This window comes from Urocitellus parryii, chromosome X (assembly GCF_045843805.1).
Source record: "Urocitellus parryii isolate mUroPar1 chromosome X, mUroPar1.hap1, whole genome shotgun sequence".
Classification (NCBI taxonomy): Eukaryota; Metazoa; Chordata; class Mammalia; order Rodentia; family Sciuridae; genus Urocitellus; species Urocitellus parryii.
In genome coordinates, this window is record NC_135547.1 from 85,013,947 (window position 1) to 85,033,828 (window position 19,882).

The 19,882-nt window shown below is 45.4% G+C and overlaps 1 protein-coding gene across 1 annotated transcript in view; it reads right to left on the minus strand.

Annotated features, from left to right (window-relative positions):
* Positions 1-1,895: 1,895 nt before the first annotated feature.
* Positions 1,896-19,882, minus strand: part of Nbdy (negative regulator of P-body association) — a 51,475-nt gene continuing 33,488 nt past the window's right edge. The window contains exon 3 of the mRNA XM_077793958.1: positions 1,896-2,225. The gene's annotated coding sequence lies outside the window, so the exon portion shown is untranslated. The remainder of the gene's footprint in view (positions 2,226-19,882) is intronic.

Below are 19,882 nucleotides of genomic sequence, written 5' to 3' on the forward strand. Positions count from 1 at the left end.
TGCATGCCCTCGGGACCCTACCCAGGGAAAGCAGCAGGTCCAGGAGCCCTGGGACCCTGCAGGCAGCAGCGCTACACCAACCAGCCCAGGGGGCGGAGCTTCCCGCAGCGCCATTTTAGGGAGGGCCCAGGAGAAGCCGCTGGCTGCTGACTGAGCTCAGGTCTGGCCTTGGGGTCTGGGGTCTATTTGAGGAGTTGCAGGTGCCCCCGCCTGGGGTAGCCGTGACGCTGAGGCCCCTTTCCTCGTCGGGAAGACAGCAGCCTTTGGCAGCCATGGCGGGCCGCCTACTGCCAGACTGTGTACCCTGGTGGAGGAGCCAGGGTTCCCTTCGACCTCGGAAGGAGCTCTAGACAATTGCCAGCCAGGGCGTAACCGTCCACCTTCACTCTGGATGACTAATGAGTGATGGCGGTGGCTATATCAGTACCTTAACGTTTGCCCACTGCTGGGCTCTAATCACCAGAAACATATTCCGCTTGATGGCGGTATGACTCCATGAATCTCAAATATAACTCTATCCTTCCCTCCCACACTACCCCGCCCTTTGTGTCTTAAAAAAAAAAAAAAAAAGCCTAAAGCCTAGGAACAGAAATACTCATCAAGAAATGGGCCAACAAGCCCCATCCTGAACCTCCAGTTTCAGACTAACTACTGACCATGAACCAGAGAGGTGGAGACCCTGCAGGAATTATTTTCCAGCAGCTTGGCAGCCACTTGCATTTCCCCCTTTCTTGGGAGGAAAGTATTTGGTTTAACTCCTGCTGTTGCAAGAAGGCAAAGGGCAGGGACACATCCTGGGACTCACTGTGACTCCACTTCAGGATCAAATGGTAGGCTGGCTCCCACATTGCCAGATGTTTGTCTTGGTGTCCTGGGCAAAGGGCAGATAGCTGATTATCAAAGAAAAGGAAATGGGTAGATTGTGCTTCCCATCAACCAGTTGCTAACACCTCCAGGGGATAGGAAGGATCATATTTCCCAACAGGAGCAATTACCCCCTGAGTAGCTCTTTTGGGGCAGTGTGCTGAAAAGAGAGGGTGGGGGTCTATAAGAAGACAAGACTCCCCCACTCCTGGGGGCACCAGCTCTGGGTCCTGGCTTCTTTCCAGAGAAGTCTTCTGTTCTCTCTCTTAAATAAAACTTGCTTTCTATGCTTACCTCCACATTTCTCGGGTTTTTAATCATCAAGGGGGGGTGGGGGGCAACACTACTGGACAACAGTGCTACCTGGCTTATGGTTTTGCTGCAGCTCTGCAACTCTGGATTTTTTTCACCAAGACCTGGGGCTAGCCCAGCCAAAGCATCCATAAAAGACCACTGCAAACCTCTAGGTACAGGGTGAGAGATAGGAGTTACCCTGGGAGCAGGCAGCTAGCAACTTACTCCAGTCTGACTCCTGTAAAGTTGGCCTGACTTTCACCAGGGGACCTGCATTAGGCTAGGGAACTAGGCTAGGGAACTAGGGAACAGAGGCTAATGAAGAGGATTCTTTCTGTCCTTACTACATGTGGGAGAGGTTGGGGGTGGGCTGTTTACCCAGGACTACAGAATAAGCCCCCCTTTCACACCTTCTCCTCAGGCCTGGGTGATAACTTCATTTGTACTAGGAAAACAGAGTAGCTCCATAAATGACATATGTTAGAAATAATGAGGACCATAAGAAAACAAACACACGATCAAAAGTGGGTAGATCAGGCAAAGTGATTTCTGCAGAATGGTGCGCTCTCAAAGGGAATCCTGCAAGCAAGCACACCTGGGTGGGCAGTCCACTAACATTTATCCCCAATCAGGTACTGCCTCTCAATCCTGATAGGAAGAACTCAAAGGTACAATCTACTTGATTAGCTAATAATAGAATTAGGGCAGACAAAAGGGAAGTCTACAATTGAATCCAATTTAGGCTAAATAGTACATTTGGAAAATGAACCACCAGACTATTTCTCACAAATCCCGTTTTTCTTTTTTATACCTTTTGGTTTCATTTTCATTGCACCAAAAGTATTGTCATCTATCCTGGACATAAACTTTTAGAGTTGGAAATCACACCTGGTAATAAGTTTTCCCCTTTTTAGCAGTTCAGATATCCATCCCAGTGATCAGGAGCACTTGGTAATATCCTTTCCAGCTTGATTGCAGACTATCTCTTCTCCAAGTCTTGATTAAAATCAAGTTGTCAACTCCATATATGTATGATATGTCAAAATACACTCTACAGTCATGTATATCTAAAAAGAACAAATAAAAAATAAATATTAAGTCGCCAGGATGGAAGTGAGGAAATGCAAATTTGAGAAAGGAAGTCTGAGAAGCAGTTTATAATAATCAGAGGAGGTTCGGAAGACTTTCTTAAACTGAGTCAGAATAAACACATCCATCAGGCATTCCTGTATAAAGAAAAAAAAACCAACTTTCTTTATATCTTCCAGGTTTACTTACTCTTGGGAGGTCTGACATAAATGTACATCTCCAGTTACATTAAAAGAATTATTGCCCTTTATTAAATATTTGTTCTTAAGTTTTAGGTGGACACAATATCTTTATTTTACATTTATGTAGTGCTGAGGATGGAACCCAGTGCGTCGTCCATGCTAGGTGAGCACTCTACCACTGAACCACAAACCCAGCCCCATGCCCTTTCTTTTAAATGTCCATGTAGGACTGTAATTTTGGTTATATTGTCCTACCACATATTTAAAATCAAATTGGTCAAAACAGACCTTGTTTCTATCTACTGTTAAGAGTCAGCTAAGATTTCTTAAAGATCAATCTCGGGAATGTGTGCAAAGCCTCTTGATTTCTTTTGTCTTCCTCTACCAGCTGTGCCATCTCCTAGGATGGATCAGAGTCCTACTGACCATGTGTGACTTCCCCTGGAAGGATTAGAGACATTTCCCTATCCAATTACCCTCCTTTTTGCAGAATGTGCACTGGTTGGCTTCCTGTTCTCTAGGGTCCTCTCCATCTCTCTGATCCACAGATTGGGTGACTCACCAGAGTTGCAGGGCCCAGAGAGGGCCCATCATTCTCTGGGTCCTGACTGACCTTAGAGGGCAAGGCCCAAAATGTTGGCTGCTTTTTCCTTGGCCCTAGTTTTTGTTTCAGTCTTAAAGTTGGAGTCCTATTTGTGATGACTTATTTCAAAATATACTTTAAATATATACTTTTAAAATATACTTTTTAAAAACACTAACAGGAAAAAGTTATAAAGTTCTACAAGGAAAATACAAAATGAAATTAACAAAAACATTCAGTTTATATAGCAGCTTTGAACAAAGAAACATAATTTTATTTATTTATTTTTTAAAATATTTTTTTTGTTATTGGTGGACCTTTATTTTATTTCTTTGTATGTGGTACTGAGACTTAAACCTGGTGCCTCACACATGTGAGGCAAGCGCTCTTCCACTGAGCTACAACCCCAGCCCAAGAAACACAATTTTATAGTAACACTAATATAGATCTTTGGTATCTATTTTGCCTCCACAAATATCTATAAATTTCTCAACTCAATTACATGAGATGAAATGCATTCTGCTGTAGTGTATAACTAATTAGAACAAATTTTAAAAATTACTTAGACCCCTTACAAATTTTACTTTTTAAAAATCTCTTACAGGTCTGGAGATATAGCTCAGTTGACAAGAGTGCTTGCCTTGCCTGCACAAGGCCCTGGGTTCTGATCCCCAGCACCACAAAGACAAATAAACAAAAAAAAATCTCTTATAATGTTATAGTCTTTTATAATTTACAAAAACCTTTATGTAGCTTTGCATTATATCTCCAGGTTATTTTGAGATCATAGTAATGTTACAATAAAAATCCATCTTTTGAACACAACTTTAAATAAGCTTAAATTTGGCCTACTTTAGAGCCATCCTAACATTGAGTAGTGTGAGAGGCGAACTTATCTCAAGTAAGATGGGGCTCTTGACACAATAAAGATTATATCTGAAACATGGATCAAACAAAAACTAGAGCTTTTATCTTTCTTTTTGTGAAAAAATTTTAAAAGTGGCAAAATGTTTTCATGTTCCATATTGTTAATCTTTAAATTAATTAGGCTCTCCTTTTTGCCCTCCAAAAATACATTTAAATTTTCATCCCAGTGTAAAGAGAAACACAAAATTTTATATATTTTATATATTTTATTGATGACAGGTCATTTTTATCCAATTACAACATATTAAATAACATAAATAAGTCCTCAATTAAGTTTGTTATTTCTATATATGGCTGAAAGAGACTACTGATATAGACAGTTTTAGTTTGGAGAACACCAGTGTAACAGTGGTCCACTTTATGCTTTGTCCCTTGCAGCTCTGTCACTGCAACTTATTTTCAAAACAGACATTTTTCTTTCTCTTTCTCTTTCTCTCTCCCTGCTCCTCCCTAATCTCTCCCCCTCTCTAATCTCAAGGGAAACAGGATTACCTTTCTTCCCCATTTTAGGCAGATTTATCTGTCCTTGAGTACAGGCCCACCTTTAGAACAAAGTAATCCAGACTTTGGGGATGGTAAGAGAAGATCTCAGAAATGACTAATTCCCAAATTAATAAGTGAATTACAACTCCAACAGAGAACACAGAGAACACATAGAATGTAGCCTTTGAATCATCTCTTTAAAAGCTTGGGGTCCCACTGGGCATGGAAGGCTGAGGCAGGAGTATCATAAGTTTAAAGCTAGCCTCAGCAAAAGTGAGGCGCTAAGCAACTCAGTAAGACCCTGTCTCTAAATCAAATTCAAAAGGGCTGGAGATGTGGGTCAGTGGTGAGTGCCCCTGAGCTCAATCCCCAGTACCACAAAAAAAAAAAAAAAAAAAAAAAAATCCCCCTTTTCCTGCTGATGGGCAGAATCACAGCCTCTGGATAGGAGTCCTCTGTGTTTCTCCTTTGTTAGCAAAGCAATAAAACTTCCTTTTCTTTTTTCTCAAAACTATGTTCTCATTCTTGGATTGGCATCAGGGACAAAAGTGATAAGCTTTCAATAATACTATCACAGATTTTTACAGTATGACCCAGACATGAAAAAGGACTATGAAGTTGGTAACATTAGAAGCAGAATCTGGGGCTGGAGATGTGTCTCAAGCGGTAGCGCGCTCGCCTGGCATGCTTGTGGCCCGGGTTCGATTCTCAGCACCACATACCAACAAAGATGTTGTGTCCGCTGAGAACTAAAAAAAAATAAATAAATATTAAAAAAAAAAAAAAAAGAAGTAGAATCTGCCAGCCATGGTGGACACAGAAATCAAAGGTTCAGGTAGCTATTCTTCCTTCATAGGGCAGATTTACTCCCATTATCATTGTTATGGGAAACAGACCAGTTTAGATGCAGCAAGCAGCATTCACTCAAAGAGAAGAACTCCAAACTTTTATTTTATACTGGCAGGCCCAGAGAACAAACTCCAAATTCTGAGCCCTGATCCACAGTTTCTCACAACATTTATAGTTTATTTGGTGTCATCTTAGACCTGTCCTATCATTTTTGTTGTTGTTGTTGTTGTTGTTTATTTGTTTGTTTGTTTAAATTCCTAATCTAAGTGACTGAAGACCTTGTGTGGGATCTCTAACATAAAGCATGCTTACAGAAACAGATAAGAAGAAAAGTCTCTTTTTACAGGCTTCTGTTAAATCTCTAACCTTCCAGAGGAGTGTTTATATTTCAAGTATGTAGTCAGACTCCCAGAGATGGTTATTTACAATCCAAAAGGCAGGTTTGCTGAAGAAAGGAGACAGGCAGGGAGGGGAACTAACCCTTTCCCTGGGGATAACACTCTTGTAATTTCATTTTACAACTGGGTCTAGCTTTGCCATCTCATCACCACTGTTTATTTCCTTGGTCAAATTTCATATTAAAGGAAAAGATTTGTACATATGGGCTCTTTCTGTAAGAGTGGTCCACTTCACCTTTTGAACATAGCACTTCCTGCTTATTTTAAAAGGGACAAGATTTTTCTTTTTCTCTTCTCCCTTCCCCCCTCCCTAACCTGGAGGCCGAACCAATAGCTAAAGTAACCTGTCCCAGGAATTGTCCCTCCTTGCCAGGGAGTTGTTTTAAAAATTGTTAATTAATGCCTCCTGGGCTGCTGCAGGGAACAAGATTACCTTGAGTTATCTGTCCTCCACAGGAAGGAGATGTCAGATTAACAAGTAAATTTCAACACACCATCTGGACATCTGGAACACCCCCAACCCCCACCTTCTCACCCCCCCACCTTCTCACCACCCCCATATCACACCCCTCACTCCACCCCCCACCTGGAATGTAGCCTTTGGATAGCTTCTTTAAAAGTCCTGTTTTGGGCTGGGGATGTGGCTCAAGTGGTAGCGCGCTCGCCTGGCATGCGTGCGGCCCGGGTTCGATCCTCAGCACCACATACCAACAAAGATGTTGTGTCCGCCAAAAACTAAAAAATAAATATTAAAAAATTCTCAAAAAAAAAAAAAAAAGTCCTGTTTTCCCTGATGGTCAGAACCACAGCCTCTGAGACTGGAGTCCCCTGTGTTTCTCCTTTGCTAGCAAAGCAATAAACCTTTTTTGTTTTTTTTTTTTCAAAACCATGTCTTCATTATTAAAATTGACATGAATTGACATCAGCAGGGACAAGGTGATGAACCCAGCCTAATTCCACCTTAAGATTGGGAGCCATCTCATCAAAGTCATGAAAAGTTAATTTCTGTTTTACTATAAATTACTGAAATTTCTAAATTTGTTTGGAATTCCTGCCCGTGACTTGAACTCACCCATGCCTGGCTTTCCCTGCCCAGATAACAACCCTCTCTAATAACTTAGTGGTGCCTCATAAATCCTGGCTCCCCCTGACCCTCTCTGAAACTTCAGTGGCACCTCATAAATTCTGATGTTGGGATCTAAATTCCCTACCTTGAAATGTTAAGCCATGTAGATCATTAACCTACTATCTGCCTTTGTATGTTATCTGTAAGTTCTCCAGTCCCTTTGCAACTTTTTGTGCTATAAAACTATGCTCCTAGAGAGCTGGGGTACTGTTCTCTAGCCCAGGGTTTTTGGGAGTGACAGTGCTGGGCACAATTACAAGCTTGCTTTAATTTGATTTAAAATTGGAGTCGGTGGTCTTTTCTTTCTGTCTTGGTTTAACACAAGGACTGAGCTTTCAGTAACAATTCCATTGTTCTTAACCATCCCTAGCCCTAGAATTTTTATTCCCCATTTTTAGTAGTTCCCTATAATTGAATTTTCCCTTGTGTATTTAATTCCTCCCCACACACACACACACCCTGTATTCAATCCCTGTTTTGGAGGATTTCTTGCACACACTGGGGCTTTACCATATGTCCTACCCGCCTTTTGGGGGATTTATTGCATATCTTAGGTCCCTGTATGCTCAATCCCATTAATAGGGATTTCTTACATACCCCATCCAGTTTTCCTAGCCCTAGTGAAGCAAGTATTAAAGACAGGCAGTTAGTGTAGATAGGTAATTGGTTCAGATGGAGGCTGAACCCGTTGCTAAGGTAACCTGTCCCAGGAATTGTCCCTCCTTGCCAGGGAGTTGTTGTAAAAATTGTTAATTAATGCCTCCTGGGCTGCTGCCTGCATCAATCACTCCATTTGGCCCTTCCCCCTGCCTACCTGCTTCTCACCTTTTGGCCATCCCACTGGCATCCCCTGGGCCTAGTCAGGTACATTAGGAGAGAGATAAGGGGGAAGAGAGCAGGAGAACAAATAAAACCTAAAATGTATAAAAGGGGCAGGATGTTCCCACTTCTTAGGATACCAGGACACCAGCTATGGCCCCCTTCTCCCTCTGAGAGAAGTCTGTATTGCTATTTTTAAAATAAAACCTGCTTTCTACACTTGCCTTGGTGTACTTCTCCAATGTTCAAACTTCAACATTTGAGGAAACAGAACTCATCACTGATAACCAGTGGTATCACTTGGGATGGCCCAATCAGCCAAAGTAGTACTTCTTCCTCAAGCTAGAGAATAGATTTTCCTACCTCGGACTGTGCATAGTGTTTCCCTGGTTGCCTTGGTATTTGCCTGGGCCCTTTGCCTGCATTTAGTGGCCTTGCCTTCAAGGCCACTAAAACAAGTTAATGGGACATGTCTCCTCTGAGGGGGAGGGTCCCTGTGATCCCTAAGTGACATGGAGCCCCACAATGGGCACCAAAATTGTTAGATACAATAAGGTGAAGCAAGAAATCCAACACATGCTCCAAAATAGGTGGGCAAAGCAAACCTTTACTTCTGCAGAAGGATGTGCTCCCAAAGGGAATCCTGTGAGCAAGCATACCTGGGTGGGCAGTCCTCCAACATTTATCCCTAAAGAGGGGTACACAGGGGTATAACCTATGTGATTAACTAATGTTAGAATTAAGATGGGCAAAAGGGAAGTGTTGTAATTGAATCCAATTATGGCTGAATAGTAGATTTTGAAAATTAACCACCTGACTTTCTATTTCTCACACAAGTTGTTAAGGTTGGAGCAGAGAATGGTAACCTGACTTTTTCTCAGAAAACTAATGAGATGGATGTGTATGTCTATTCCTGGGGGTGGGAGATAGGTATACAAGAGCAGGAGATGATCTACATCTTAGGCTTCAGTACTCCAGTGTGTGTTTGGGTATCTGCACCACTGCAGATGCTCAAGTCTATAGGAGCATGATTGTGTGGGGGTATATCCAGGGATGTGTGTGTCTAGGTGCCTGCCTGTGTGAATGGGAGTGTTCCTGGACATGGCAGAGGTGGAGTTACTTTGAAGAGAGACATTTGTGCCCTTTTCCACAGACCAGATGCCAGAAGATAAGAATAATTCTTCCTAACTATAAAACCTGTAAAAATGATTAAGAATCCAACTAGAACCAGTCAGCATGGGCCAAGGTAACACAGAGTTGGCATGGCAATGAGAACTTGAAAGTCTGCCATCCTGCTGTCAGTCAAGTCAATAGGTAGACCTAGGTGAGAATTTCTGGGATCCCCAATAAAACTGAAATACAGGAGAGGCACATTGTCCCTCTTCTCTCTGAGAGAACCCACCGACCCTCTCCTTTAAGAGTATCCCTTTTGGGGGGCTGGGGTTGTGGCTCAGTGATAGAGCACTTGCCTAGCATGTGTGAGGCACTGGGTTTGATCCTCAGCACCACATATAATAAAAAATAAAGGTACATCCACAACTAAAATATATATATATAAAAGGAGTATCCCTTTTTCCTTTCCCTACCCCTTCAATAAACTTATCCTTGTTACTCTGAGCATCATGTCTAAAATCTTCCGACTTGATCACAAGAATTGGGATTTGAAGAGGGGGTCTTCACATTGCCTCAGTTTCCAGTTTCGCAGAAGTCCCGGCTCTGTAACACCACCTTCTCCCAAGTCCCTATCCCAAGGTTCCTATCAGAACCCAATCTCCACAAAGCAACAATTGGAAAACCACAAGTGATAGGAAGGGAAAGCCAAGGGGAGAAACAGGTGGAAAATAAAGGGAGAATTGTAGTGAAGCAGAAGGTAGGAGAGTAAACCTGATTACCTTTAGTCTCAAGTGGACAAGTGTCCCATGGAGTCGCATCCCTTGTCCTCATAGGGGAAGAGCACCACCAGCCAGGACAGCATTGTTAGCCCTCATGGGGCTACAGTGTGAACCTTGTTCAGACACAGGCCTCTTGTGCAATTATGCTGCTGCCTCCTCCTTGCAGTCCCCCAGGCTGAAGTGGGAAAATACCTCCACTTCTCACTTAATTTCCAGGGAGAATAATCAGTAGGCCCCAAAGCTGGGTTTCTGAGGGGAGATGTCTATGTAATGGGAATAACTTCTGTCCCCACAGCATCTCTAAATTGCACATGGCTTCCTGTATCCAACCTCTCACCTCCCCTCCTCCACATCCTACACCCTGCCTGAAAGGATAAAACACAGAGGGGTCCTAGAACCACTGAGTGTGATATAGGTACCTGCTTCTGGTGGCTGAATCCTTCTAGCCTGGCTACTAATGTCTGTATCCAGAGATACCATAATTCTAATAATAAGCCAATGCATTGTCCTGAGCACACCAATGGCCTTACATGTAGAACCACCTGTGAAACCCATTTCAGGGGGCCCAACCATCTGGAGCACAGAGGAGTACAGTGGGGTCCTGTGACAGAGGTAACCAGAGGCAGAGGGAGTCCCACCTCATCTCCCTGTCTGCCAAGTTCTGTGATGAGGTGTAACTATTTCAATAGCCTTTCTTGTATCTGATAGCTTTGAATCCAGTGGGTCACCCCTAGGCCACAACAGAGTTAGACCAGAGACAAAATGAAATTTATACAAACAGAAGGGTCAGGTTACTGTTCAGAGGGACATACACCTTCCCCGAGGAATGTGTGTATCCATTCTGTCTGCCTCCCATAGCCCCAGAGAACCTACAGAGGGGCATTTGAAGAAGGCTCACAGGACAGGCCATCACAGCAAAAGGGGTATTGGGTAACACACTAAGACAGGAAGTCTATTTCCTTAGGGACCCAATGAGTAAATCCAAAAGAAAGGAGAGCCTGATTTGCCTCCAAAACTGGCCAAGTGGACTTTCATGCCCTATGTTTGGTGTTTATCACTCCACAAAGGTAGAGAAATGAATGTAAGGGGGGCAGGGAAAGGCGTGACTGTCATTTGTGGAACCACAGTGCCATCTAGCGGAAACAGTTTCTGAAAACCCCAGGCAGAGGGACACTTGCTCCAGTAGTCAGGTGCCCAGGGTGGTGTGCAATGGGGATGTGAGAATGGAGTGAATGTAATCCAGTCAAGGACAACCTCCCCACCAGGGGTCCAAAGCACAGGGGGAAGCCTGCCTGCCCTCGCGACCCTACCCAGAGAAAACAGCCCTCCAGGGGCCCTAGGACCCTCCAGGCAGTAGAGCTGCACCAACCAGCACAGGGGGCGGAGCTGCCTGTGGCGCCATTTTAGGACTGGCCCAGGAGAAGCCCCTGGCCACTGACTGAGCTGGGTTCTGGCCTTGGGGTCTGGGGTCTTAGGTCAAGAGTTGCAGGTGCTCCCTGTCTCCCTGCCTGAGGTCACCACACGCTGAGGCCAGGAGGCCCCTTTCCTCGCCGGGAAGATAAGAGTCTGTGGCAGCTATGGAGGGCCGCCCACTGTCAGCCTTTTCTTCCGCCCTGATCCCTGGTGGAGGAGTCAGGGTGTCCCTTGTGCTTGGAATGAGCTGGGGCAAGTGCCAGCCAGGGCGTAACCGTCCACCTAGGTTCGCGGTGGCCATGGCGGTGGTGGATCGCGGCCCGGTCATGATTCCTGCACGGAGCTCGGCTGGACTGGGCTCTGGTGCCCAATCGGCTCCACTCATCAGAAACTCATTCCACTTGATGGCGGTAGAGCACTACACGTCTCAAAGTTGACGCCACCTGCCTCTCCACTCCACTCTGCCCCCGCCTTTTGCGTCTTAAAAAAAGCAGTCTAAAACCTCGGAATGAAAAGGAAAAAACAAGAAAGAATCACTGTACCCCAACCTGGATCTGCAAACCTACTAAAGCAACTGACCAAGAACCAAGGAGATGCAGAAGCTACAGAAATCCTGAGCCACCAGTCAGGCAGCCCTCTGTTTTCCCCCCTTTCTTGGGACCTCTCCATTTGCCTTAACTCCTGTGCTTGCAAGAAGGAAAAGGGAAGTGACACATTCTGGGGTTCACTGTGACTCCACTCCAGGATTCAAATGTCTGCTGGCTTCCAGCAGTACCAGGTGCAGGTCAGTGCTGCCTGGCTCATATTCATATATATATATATATATATATATATATATTTTTTTTTTTTTTTTTTGAAATTCCAGGTTTTGTTTATTTCGTTTTCCCCAGTGGTAACATCTCACAAAATTGCAGTTCAATATCACAGTTAAGCTACTGACATTAAAGTAGTGGAGCCAATCTGTAATCCCAGTGGCTCTGGAGGCTGAGACAGGAGGCCCCAAGCAACTTAGTGAGACCCTGTCTCCAAATAAAATGTAAAAAAAAAAATGGGGGGGGGGCTGGGTATGTGGCTCACTGGTTAAGCACCCCTGTATACAGTACCCTGTACCAAAAAGAAAAAAAAAAAAAGAATTGACGTTAATAAAATCAAGATATAAAATAAAGAACATCACCATAGAGATCCCACCAATTGCCTTTATTTATTTATTTATTTTTTAATGTTGGTGGTGGTGGTGGTGGTTGGGGTACCGGGGATTAAACTCAGGGGCACTCAACCACTGAGCCACATCCCCAGCTCTATTTTGCATTTTTCTGGCTCATATTTTTAACAAAACCCTGGTTTATTTTATTTATTTATTTTTTCACCAAGACTTGGAAATTGAGGTATTGACCACTCTGTCTTAGGGTGGTCCAGCCAATGCAACCAGGAAAGGCCAAGTACAACCTACAGCCACAGGTTGGGAGGCAGGAGCTTCCATGGGAGGAGTATCTAGCAATTCACCCCAGTCTGACTGGATAGGCTGGCCTGGCTTTCACTAGAATTCACTATGGGACCAGCAGAAGAGGCCCTCTCAAGAGAGAACTCCCTCTGTCTCTACAGCCATTAGGAGCAGTTGGAGGGTAGCTGGTTAAGCAGGACTACTGAGTACACTTCCCTTTCACTCCAGCTCCTTGAGCCTAGGTGTAGTAAGAGGAGGCCCAGAGTTGTCCCATGAGTTACATTGTTGCCAAGACTTGGTGCACAAAATGGTGGCTTGACCATTTTTCAGATACCAGCTGGGTCATGGGAGTGTGTGTGTGTGTGTGTGTGTGTGTGTGTGTGTGAGAGAGAGAGAGAGAGAGAGAGACTAGGCGAACCAGGCCCTAGATTTCTGGGCTCCTGTGCAACTTTGGGTACGTGTGCCAGTGGGGACAGTTGAGTCTATGGGAGGGTAAGTCCATATGTGAGCAAGTTTGTCCATGCATGTCTGTGCCTGTATGGGCCTGCCTAGCAGAATGTAGGAAAATGGCAGTTCGTGTGGAAAATGGCAGAGACACCATGCAGGTACAAACTGAATTCCTTACTGTTATATGCATAGGATTGGACTGGAGGCAAAGGCCACATGCACCCCCTGAAGTGGAGTGGTGAGTCCTGGCCAGACTTTGCAACTTTCCAGCTTCCACAAGAAGACTTGCAAGGAGATCAAAGCCTTGAGGTCTTTGCTGGCAGGGTGTCCAGGGTCCTCTATCATTCACATGTAACATATGGGCGGATTTTTCTTTGCAAGACAAGAGGGATGCCTCTTGTATCCTTCAACCCTGCTCAATTTCAAGACAAGGTGGAGTGTACCACATGGGCTAGGATGGTGCATCCCTCCATATCCAACAAGCACAGAATGGACACTTGCCTTTTTCCACTGAACACTGGTCTGGGCCTGGCTAGCAATAAAACACATCACCTGCAATGCTGTTGTCCATGAGATGTCCCATGAGTGTGCATGTAGGAACTTTGCAAAGACACAGTGGGAACCATGAGCTGGCTAAGTCATCAGCACATTCCAGCTGCCCAATACACCAAAGAGTGACCCTCTTAACTGCACCTGCATCTTCCACAGGGCAAGGACATGGTTATACTCAGGAATACAAGAGGGCATGAAGTGGGGACAAACTGGACACAAGGGGTACAAGATCCTCCTGGAGGGTAATCAAGGGCAGCTAGAAGGGAGGAGGGCCCTCCCTCCCCCATTCCACAAGGGTCATCGTAATTTCCACAGAAGTCATTCAATTCTATATCCGGATCCTTTCTCCCATGGCCTCTTCCTGCCAGAACCCAATCTCTACAAAGCAAGAATTGGAAAATCAGAAGTGACACAAAGGAAAAGCCTGGGGAAGAACAGGTGAAAAATGGAGAATAGTAGTGAAGCAGAAGACAGGAGAATGACCTGGAATACCTTGAGTCATAAGTGGACAGGTGGTACTCCTAGGGGCATCCAGTGGCTTCCCAGTTGAACTTTATCCATACAAGGGCCTGTTGTGCTATGATGATGGTGCCTCCTCTTCTTGAAGTTTTCCAGGCTGAAGTGGGAAAGGCAGCCAGTGGCAAGGGAGGGTACAACAGATGCAACAGGTACACAGAATGTCTGGCCCACCGAGCCTTGCTTGTGGATCACATGTGAGTGCACAGACCTGCACATCTCTACTTAAACAGGGATGTGTGTAACTGAGGCCATACACAAACTTGACTGTGCCCAAGGGTGAGAAGTGAGTGCAGCTCGATGTGAAACAAACACCTGGGACCCAGAGAGGGGGTATCCCATCACTGGTAATCAAGGTTAGTGCATTTCTCTCTCCCCAGCTTTTCTCTAAACAGGTGTGAGAGGCAGCCTTCTGATTACGACAGAACAGGACAAAGTCCGCAGTAGTTGAGAGCTGACAGAACCTTGTATAAATGTGGCTGCTGTTCTCAGGCGTGTTTGCTGCGGGCTTTTTGGTTCTTTTCCCATATATAAATGTTGCTATAGTTCCAGCAGCATCCTACAGTAAAAGCATGGACAAAAATTTGAATTCATGGGCTGGGGATGTGGCTCAAGCGGTAGCGCGCTCACCTGGAATGCATTTGGCCCGGGTTTGATCCCCAGCACCACATACAAACAAAGATGTTGTGTCCACTGAAACACTGAAAATAAATATTAAAATATTCTCTCTCTCTCTGTTTAAAAAAAAATTTTTTGAATACACACTTGGAAGTGTCTGCAGGATATGCTGGGCACTCTGATGTTTTGGGATGTCAAGCTTACTTTGATCACTACTTTCCCACTGTGACTTACACTTCCAGGAAGAGAGCAGATCCTTGGCACACTGGGGAATGATGAGCATTGAAGTTAGTTGAAGAAACTCTGAGAACAAGGTGACCAAGGTCTGTCATTCAAACCAGCCCTTCGTTCAGTTCCTACGCTTGAGCTGGCCTGTCTACACGAAAATCCTTGAACTGGTCGTCTAACTTCTCTACAGAAACACACAAGTAGTACACAGAGGTACACAGGCACACTTGCACAAAGATAACTCACCCTATTCCCACCCTCTTGCCACTTTCACTTCTCACTTAATTTACATGTTGAATAATCAGCAGTCCTCACATCTCAGGTTCAAAGGGGAGAGGACTGTTTGTTGGGGTAATTCACAGGCCTCCTGCCTACCACACTTTCACTTAAGGTACCCTGTTCCCTGTATCCAGCCTCCTATCTCCCCTTTTTACAACTTGCATCCCACCCCAGAGTTACATCACTGAGTAATCCTAGAACCTAGAAGGTGGGTAAAGGGAAGGCCTCCTAACCTCTGCCCTGCCAGGTTTTGCCACATGGTGAGCAGTCCTTGGATCTGAAAGTTTTGTTCCCAGACCCATAGCCCCCTTGGCTGCAAGGGAATTTACTACTCCAGGACAACTAAAGTGCATACAAATGGGAGGACCAGGTTCCTGTGCAGGAAGGACATGCAGCTTTCCTGGGGAATGTGTATGTCCCCTCACCCTGACCTCTACATTCTGCAGAACCTGGGGGTGGGTGGGGGAGGTGATGCATACAGGCAGGAGAGAGCAGAAGAGTTGGGGCAGGGGTGATACACACGGGGATAGATGGTCAAGTGTTCATAGGTACCCTTACTAAAAGGTGAATTCAGAGAGAGGAAGAAGGGGAGAGCCTCCTTTGCCCACAAAGTGGCTTCAAAAAGGCGAGCAGCCTGAATGAAAATGACCTTACAAAAGGAGTGAGAGGAAGCCTAGATGGGGGCAGGGAAAGGAGTAACTGTCATTTGTGGTACCACAGTGCCATCTAGCGGAAACAGTTTCTGAAAACCCCAGGCAGAAGGGACACTTGCTCCAGTAGTCAGGTGCCCAGGGTGGTCTGCAATGGGGATGTGAAAACAAGGACTAGAGTAAACATACTTGGGGAAACAAGGGTCTCCCTACCAGGGGTGCAAAGCACCTGATGGAGGGTGTGGGGAATGGTCTGAGAAGCTACAGGCAGCAGAGCTGCACCAGCCAGCCCAGGCGGTGGAGCTGCCATTTTAGGGCGCCATTTTAAGGCGCCATTTTAGGGCTGGCCCAGGAGAACCTGCTGGCTGCTGACTGAGCTGGGTTCTGGCCTTGGGGTCTGACATCTGAGGAGCTCAGGTGCCCCTGCCTCGGGTAGCCACTTTCCTGACTGAGAACATAGTAACCTGAAGGTTTTGGGGACAGGACCGTGTGGTTTATGCTAAACTGTAAACCTGTCCACTGCCTGTAGCAGCCATGGTGGGTCTTCCACTGCCAGCCTTTTCTTCCTGTGTGTTCCCTGGCAGAGGAATCAGGACGCCTTGGATGGGTCCAGGGCAAGTGCCGGCCAGAGAATAACTGTCCACATTCGGCTCCTAGTCTCCTGTATGTTGGGTGTGTGGACCCAGCTCTGCTGCCCTGGTGGACTCCAAGCTCTAGAAACATTCCGCTTGATGGTGGTATAGCTCCACAAATCTGAAATAAAATGCTCCCCCCGCCCTTTGGGTCTTAAAAAAAGAAATCTAAAGCCTGTGAAGGAGAAAGAGAAAGCAGGAAACTGGCCAATGAGCTCTACCCCTATCTCCAAACTGAAACCAGGGGGCTGGAAATCCTGAGAGAATCCCGTTCCAGCAGTCTTCCCTACCCTCTACATATACACACCCCTGTCTGAGGCAACCCTGCCTTTCCCCCTTCCTTGGGACCTCTTCATTTGCCTTAACTCCTATGCTTGCAAGAAAGGAAGGGAAAGTGACATCCTGGGGCTCACTGTGACTCCACTCCAGGATTCAAATGCCAAGCTGGCTCCCACAGTGCCAAGTGCTGGTCACAGTGCTGCCTAGCTCATGTTTTTAGAGCAACCCTGTTTTGTTTTTCCACCAAGGCCTGAGGAGGATTCAGGTGGAGGCCATACCACTTTGTATGTTGAGAGAGAAAGAGAAAGAGAGATGTGTGTGCAGGGAAGGGGGTGCCCCAGGCTCTGGGCTTCTGTGCTACAGTGTGTCTTTGGGTCTGTTCACCTGTGGAGATTGTGGAGTCTGTGGGAGGGGAAGCCAGTATGAGTACAGGTGTATCTATGGGTGTCTGTTTGTGGGTGCCTGCCTGTCTGAGTGGGAATGTTCATGTGAAAATAGCAGAAACAGTGTGCAGATGCAAACTGAATTCCATGTTGTTGTATATGCAGGATTGGAAGGAAGAAAAGGCCAGGGGGCACACTTTGAAGTGGTGCCTCCTAGCTGGGCTTTGCAATTTTCCAGCTTTCCTGGGGAGGAGACTTGAAAGAAAAATAAAGCTCTGAGGTCTTTTGCTGGCCCTGTGTGCAGGGAACTGCTTTGTTTAATAAAAGTACCATGGAAGAAATGTTTTTGGCAGGGTAGGAGGCTCTCTACTGGTGACTCTTAACCCTGCTCCATTTCAAGAAAGGGTCCAGTGTCGCAGTCAGGCTATGATGGTGCATCTTCCATAAGCAACAAGCAGAGGGGGCCAAGGTGTGAACCTTGTCCAGTTAAAGGCCAGTTGTGCCATTATGCTGCTGCCTCCTCCTTGCAGTCCCCAAGACTGAACTGGGAAAACAGGCAGACTGTGGCAAGTGAGGGAGCAGTCAAGTTGAGTGGTCCAGCCCACTGAGCCCTGGCTTGTGGAATGCCTGTATGTGAATGAGGGCGTATGGGTGCACAGACCTGCTCACCTCAGCTTAAATGAGGATGTGTGTAACTGAGGACATGGACAAGTTCAGCTATCTCCAAGTGTGAGAAGTGAATGCAGCTCAGTGTGAAAAAAATAAAAAGATGACCTGTGACATAGAGAGGGAGAATTCTATCACCTGCATGTCCACCTCCCTGCATTTCTTTCTCCATAGCTTTTCTCTATAAACAGGTGCTATAGGTGACCTTGACCTTGTGGTTACTACAGAGCAGGACAGATCCACAGTAGGACAAAGGATGGAGGTGGCTCCTGTTCACAAGTGTGTATGCTGCTGGCTTTTTGTTTCTTTTTCCACATTTAAATGTTGCTTTAGGTCCAGTAAAGTAGTAGTAGTATGCATGGACAGAAGTTTGAATTCACAATTGGTAGTGTTTTCAGGGTATTCTTGGGTGCTGCAATGTTCTGTGAAGTCAAGGTGACTTTACTCATGAATTTGTGAGTTCCCACTATTAGCTATACTTCCAGAAAGAGGAAATATTTGGCATAACGGATAATGATATACCAGGCTGCTCTTCAAGCACTGAACATTGAGAGGAGCCTAAGGAACCCTCACAACACGGTAGCCAGAGCTTAACTTCAAACAGACCATGCATAAAGGCTATACTAGTGGAGCTGTCCTGTCTGCACAGAAACCCTTCTACTGGTGGTCTAACTTCACACACACACACACACACACACACAAACAGAGATACACTTGCACCGAAACACACCCCTGCTGCTCATTCCTACCCTGCTCAATTTCAAGGCAGAGTAATCTGTAAGCTCAGAGATCTAGTTCAGAGAGAAGGTCCATGTATGGGCAGAGACCTATTGTGCCATTATGCTGCTGTCTCCTCCTTGCAGTCCCCCAGGTTGAAGTGGACAAACAGTAGGCAGTGGCAAGTGACGGGGGGCAATGGAGGGAAAAGGCAAATCAAGTGGTTATGAGGGATAACTCATAGGCCTTCTGACCCCCCACCCATGTTCACTGAAGATAACTGAGTCCCTGCAGCCATCCTCCCACCTCTACTCCCCCACAACCTCTAACCCATCTAAAGGATAAAACACAGGGGACCTAGAAACACTGAGCATGATACAGCATGATATAGGCACCTTCTCAAGTGTGAAACTGGAACCTGCTATTGGGGCTTCCCATTCCTATGACCAGGGCCATGTAGATCCTAAACATTGAGACAATGCATTCTACTGACCACACTAGTGGACTTCCAAGGAAAGTCACAAAGAAAACTCATCTCTGGAGGTGGAAGGAAATGGTGACTTACAAAATCCTCAGGGAAAAAGGGAGCTCAGAAATCTGACCTGTTGCAATCTCCCTTATCTGTCAAAATCCCCCTGCCCACTGAAAGTAAGCCCACCAAAACTAACTGACCTACTCCTCCCATGACTTGGCCCTATAAAACTCAGACCCTTCTTATAGCATGTTGCCACTTTCCCCTTGAAAATGTGCCCCTCCATTGCTTAATAAAGCACTACTGATCCGTTGAGGTCTGTCTCCTTCTCTTTCTTTTTGTATTCTCTTTCATATGCTTTCATTTGGTGCTGAAGCCCAGGTCGGGGCAGATGAACCCCCACTAAAAGTAAGTAAACCTGGAGGTTATAAAGGAAAGTTTCATAGAAGGGAATGCCTGATAATTATCAAAGGAGACTGTCAGAGTCACAAGCTTTTTTTCTGAGTCAGTTTGAGACCTAAAAATCTTCCTAACCTCCTAAATAGTCAGGCTTTATCTATGTCTCTGTGTTTGCTAATACAATTATCTAGCCCCAATATTTATTCCTAATATTGGTCTAAAAGATGTAATGTGGCACATAAAAGTCCTAACAAACTTAGGAAAGTCCTAACTAACTTAACTAAGAAAGCCCTAACTGACACAGATAAAGGGATCTCTACTTAACAGAGAGGTAATGTCAAAGGAAAAGTATTTTACAAAAATCAAATGGCATTAGACATCGTAACTACAGCTCTTGAGGATATTTGTGACATTATAAAAGCTAAATGTTGTGTATAATCATTCTATCAAATGGGCCCACTGTGCTGACTCCCACAGCCTTTTCAAGAAGATTTTCCAAGAAGCAATTTACCTGCAGTCCTGCCTGGCCTCTGTGTATATATGTCACATTCCTTAGCAAACTACTTGTTCACTGCAGAAGAAATGCAGGCCCAAAGAAGAACCCAAGTTTCCCTGAAGGAGGAGAGCTTTGTGACCAGATCCTAAAACTTTGGGAGAGAAAGCCTGTAAGAATGTATGGTTAGA